This window comes from Triticum dicoccoides, chromosome 7A (assembly GCF_002162155.2).
Source record: "Triticum dicoccoides isolate Atlit2015 ecotype Zavitan chromosome 7A, WEW_v2.0, whole genome shotgun sequence".
NCBI classification, from domain to species: Eukaryota; Viridiplantae; Streptophyta; class Magnoliopsida; order Poales; family Poaceae; genus Triticum; species Triticum dicoccoides.
The window spans coordinates 681575463-681580972 of record NC_041392.1 but is presented as its reverse complement, the minus strand read 5'-3'; positions in this window follow the sequence as shown (position 1 = coordinate 681580972).

Below are 5510 nucleotides of genomic sequence, written 5' to 3'. Positions count from 1 at the left end.
CATACTACCACCAAGTTACTGCCAAGTTCCACTTACTGGACGATCTTCATATCCAGTCGGACCCAAAAGTTATACCACCAAAGTACCAGTTACTACCAAGTACCAATTACTACTAAGTTGTACTTACTGGACCCTAAAGCTGATACTACCAACTTGCAGTTACTGGCTAGTACATACAGATTATAAAACTAGCGTCAAACTACTGCGGCGGGTCAACGAATCCTCATGCCATTAACCATGTTCACCCTAAGCCCACCTCCACTCCTTTCCATGAACCTAAAGATAGCCATTTGATCTTTTTTCATTCTGGCACCCTCAACGACTTCTCTCCAGTTCTTCGTCATGATCGGTCGCCCGTCCTTCTTGGCCATCTTGAACAAGACCTTTTTATTACCTTCAAAATGTTCCTTGGTGACACATACAACCATGGGCTTTCGCAGATAATCTTTGAGGTAGGCCTGACTGTACTCCTTTGAGAAGCACTGATTGCACATGGAAATAAATAATGTTACATAAAAATGAAGTATGATTTGCACAAAAAAGTAAGTATGATTTGCACAACCACGCCCGTCCTCCTCTCTGTCTCTACATCATGGCATTTTCACTAGTGAAGTATGATTGGCAAAAAGAGAAGTCCAAGTGTTTACCATCTTGCTCTTCCCTCTGATGACTGCCGAGCGAGTGATGGTGCTGACATAGTATGGTATGGGAGGTTCTAACTGCTTTACTATGGATTTGAGACAGTCCCACCGATCCTCGTTTAGCAATACATGGTTGCCGTAGAAGATGCGATCCTCGAAAGTTCCTTTTCTCACATGGTATCCCGGACCTGTATTAAAAAAATTAAGATGACAGAGTAGTAAATAATTTCATATGTAAGATCTAGAACATCAGCACTGGGTTAATGATCAATGCCTACTCCAATGATCAAGAAATGAAGGACATAGATAACCCAATCACATCCACCCAGCAATATCTCGTAGAAACATGGGCAAATTGAATATTTGATTTATTTAAACTAACAACTAAACACTTCTCTATGTAAGCTCTAGTTCCGTCAATGTTGATTTGGAAGGTCATTTAGAACCCAAACAGAGTAATGTGTGGTAATCAAGTGTCACTCAAACATCAACTTTCGATATTTCACGGTTCATTTAAGATCTGACCAGCCAAATAGAACTTTACCCCGTAGTGCCAAGATAGGATCGTGGTCCGCATCTCCATCTCCATCAGAACTATCATCAGTGTCATAGTCGCTAGAGGTGTCGTCAACACCGCTATAGCCGTCACTCCCACGTGAAGTGCCATCTGAAGCATCATCTGAGGTGGTCCGGTGATCACTCTCTTCACTGCTGATGAGGATGGTTTCCCTTGCCATTCAAACCTGTTGCACGCATTACAATGAACAAATGTTAGTTATTGATATATGAAATCAGTCTTCCATTAGGACTTGTTAGCACCATATACAATGTGAATAATGTTTTCACATACTTCTTGATAAGTACGTAGTTCATGTATAAACATCTACATGAAAAAGCTAGTCGACAACTATTCACACAACTAGTCAAGACTAGTGGTTAGACTCATAATCATTGGGCAGACATAACCAATTAGGATATTTCAAGGTTACACTTTTGTGAGCTGGACAAGAAAACTTGGTAACCAACCAATTAGTAGCCATGTAAAAATGAACCATGATTGACTGCTCTCATCGAGCAACACGTGAAACTATAACTGATCTGCCTTTGATCACTGCAAATTTCCTGATGGGCTGTTGTGTGGTACCATCAGGTAATAAATATAAAGTCTTTAAATTGTCCCAACAAAACAAATAATGCATTTGCTGCTGTACATAACATTTTTAGAGGTAGCTGTGGAGGTTAATTTTCCAATTTCCAGTGAGAATAAGGACATGATAGAATCTCTCAAGCAAGATGACATCATAGTGAAGGCTATGAGAACGAGCAAGGTATGCTGACCAATAGTCACCCTTTTGTATACTTGCTATTTATTTACTCATTACTACCCATACCAACAAGTAAAATCATGATTATGAAGTATGATGTCAGAAAATCCAACAGTGAGGAATTTGTTGCAATGTGTACTACTAGCTCACAGGAAATTTTCATTGACCCCAACAAGCCCATACCATATCTTGGAGATAGGCTGACATAATTCAAGTAAGCAGTAACAACAATCAGCAAAAATATGCACCAACCAAAAATATTACATGTGTGCACATATCATCAAAAACATGCACCAATCAAGAGCAGTCTATACTTGACAAATCCTTCAAAATATGCACTAATCATCATACTACCATCGAGTAATACATGAAACTATAACTGATCCTCATTCCATCATTACAAATTTCCTCATGGACTGCTTCTGTGCTCGCCTTTTTAGTTTTTAATAACTAAGCATCAGCAAATACATATACACAGTCTTCAAACTATCCCAACAAACCAAAACATGTGTATGCTCCTGTGAATATACTTTTTCTATATCTAGCAGTGGGGGGCCATTTTCCAGGGGGAAAAAGTACTTGATAGCATCTGTCAAGGAAGATGATAGCATAGTGAAGGCTATGTGGACGAGCCAGGTATGCTGGCCAACACCCACCTTTTTCTCTTACTTGCATGATAGTGTTTACCCACTACTACCCATACGAACAAGTAAAACCATGATTACGTAGTACATTGTCAGATTATCTTGTTGTAAAATTACTTGTTGCAATATGACCTACTAGTTGACAGTAAATCAGCGAATACCCGAAACATGCACACAAGCAAGTGTCAGATTTTAACTTGGCGGTGCTGCTAGATCGCAAAAGTAAGGTCAGATCGACATTAGAAGGGCAGGGAAGATCAATCTTACCTGCGAAGTGGTACCAGATGGGGCTGGAGTAGACTTGTTCGAAGCTGGCACCACCGGAGCTTCGGGAGGCGCGACCAGGATTGGGGAGAAGAGGTGTCGTTGTCGGACCTTGCTGTCGACGAAGCAGTGGAGAATCGTGGCCGGAGCAGCGGGGAGTGGGTGGCCTCGCGGATCCGGCCGATTTGACGACGACGGGGGCGGCCAAGGAGACGGCTTGGCAAACCCTAGCCGTCGCCCTCCGCATCCCTCTCTGTCTCTGCAAAGAACGAAGTGTGGTCGGATTGGGAATGGGGGTGGGGTTGGGGTTGGGGCCATCGCTCGCTTTTCTCTCTGCCTCCCACTTGTGCAGGCCCACAAAAGGAACAAAGTGTTGGGCCGGATCAGATGCAGATTTGGCAGCTTTACCAATTCTGGCCAAACAGAAAAGATCAGCATGACCACATGTGTTATTTTAAAGAAACCCTAAAAATACACTGCTGTTCATATTGCATGTGGATGAGTCTTTCAGTAGCAATTGATCTTGAATAATTTTAAGCATATATATATATATATATATATATATATATATATATATATATATATATATATGAAAATAATGGTTAACCAATAAAATGGTAAACTATTAGATGCAAGGTTGCAAATATTTGAAAAAATCAACAATTGAATTGTATGCATTTTTATGATTAAATTTAATAAATGTAACATTTTTGCAAAAACTATGATAAATTAAAATATTCATTGGTATTTAAAAAAACCACGAATGACTACTTATGCCAACCAGAACTTCTTCATGGTTTCGTTTATTCATCTATTCTTTGGCATGCTGGTTCTCATAGTGCCTTCTTCGGACCTTCTCTTTGTCTGACGAATTCCTGAGATATTGGGCTAGTGCCTTGTGTTTCGCCCTCACACCATGCTTCATTTGGTATCCTTTGGCAACTCCTTCGTCGTGCTCAAGAATACTAACGAAAGCCGGGTCCAGATATTTTCCACAAAACGCGCAACGATATGCCATACGCTTAAGCACGTTGCACTATCCATTCTGCAATTCTTCAAGGGTTTTCTGAGTGTGTGCATCCATCTCTCCTTCGAAAATGTCCGCATAATCATGAGAATACGCCTGCAAGTTTAAATTATGTATGATATAAGCTGTACCATTGTTTACAGTACCTAATATTCCCTAAGTTTCATACTGTAGTGCCTATAAATTATTTTTAAAGTAAATATTTATTAACTTTGAAAATTTAAGGAGAAAAAAGCAATATCAAATCCATATGAAATCATACATCATATGATGTACTTTTAAAAAAATTGTCAATAAACATGCACAACCTTTATGATGTCTAACTTTTAGCATAAAACCAAAATGCACTAAATTGTGGAGTGGATGAACCATTAATTTCTCAAAGATTGATTGAATAAATAATGATCATTATGTACTGACGATCAACATTATATTTAGAGCTAGATTCCATTATGCCAATTCAACAATGTATTGATGGTTTAATGATTAACCTCTAACCTTAAACTTGAAGACAGATCTAGGGTTAAAAAATTAAAATTACCATAACGGAATTCCAGTCCATGCCGTGCATGTGTTGCTGCTTGTGATTGATGACAGAGTACTGCACCTCGTTGACATGATGCTTCTCTAGGTCGGACACTGAGCAGTCCAAAGCTTTCTCGTGGGGATCCTGATCCATGCGATGGACGACGACGTCGGTGGTTAGCTCCGCAAGTCCATGATCTGTCACGACGACGTCCATGACAGGCCCCCACGTCCATGGCCCCGCTTTGTCACGACGGCCAATCGACCTCCACGAGTGGATTTCATATCCGGCGGCAGGGAGGCGGGCATGTGAGCAGCAATGATGGTTTTAGAGTGTGCCCTAGGGGGAGAGATGCGGGGAGTAATTGGTAGTTACCTACTATAGCGGAAATACTTCAACGTTGGGCACCTACAATGCAGCCGACTTATTTAGGCGCTTAATTAGGATCCTGGAAAAAAATCACAATCGTAGGCGCTTGGGGCAGGTGCTAGGAACTGGATTTTGTACATCTATGTGATGCAATCCAAAGTTCGTGTCCGGGGTGGATGGGTTGGGGATTGAAAATTTTGTATATAAACCCTGGTGCTGTGAAACATCAGATCAAATTGTCATCAATTGATATAGAAATTTAAAACTGAGAAAGAAATGTACACAGAGGCCACTACAGTATTACTTGGATCGAGACTTTGTGATCATCATGGAGCCACGCCACAACCAACACGATGGTCTTCGTGGCCATGTAGACATCACACCATGCACCGTTGGCCGCCTAGAACCTCTAGCCATGCATCGATAGTCGTCACGTATAGCATGCATTTGTGATGCTAGCAATGTCATCAGGTGATGTCATAAAATAAAAGGCATGTGACAATAATTTGAAAAAACAACAAGAAAATAATCCGTCCCAAAATTTTGACTAAAACATGATTTCATATGTCGGTATTTACACAAACCGAAGACAAGAATTTTGGGACGGATGGAGTACTAAAGCATCATTATTCCAATCCTAGGTTGCTATAAGAGAAGGTTGGATTTCCATCTACCAAGCTGAATGCAGCTCAAGGCTACAATTCCATTGCACTG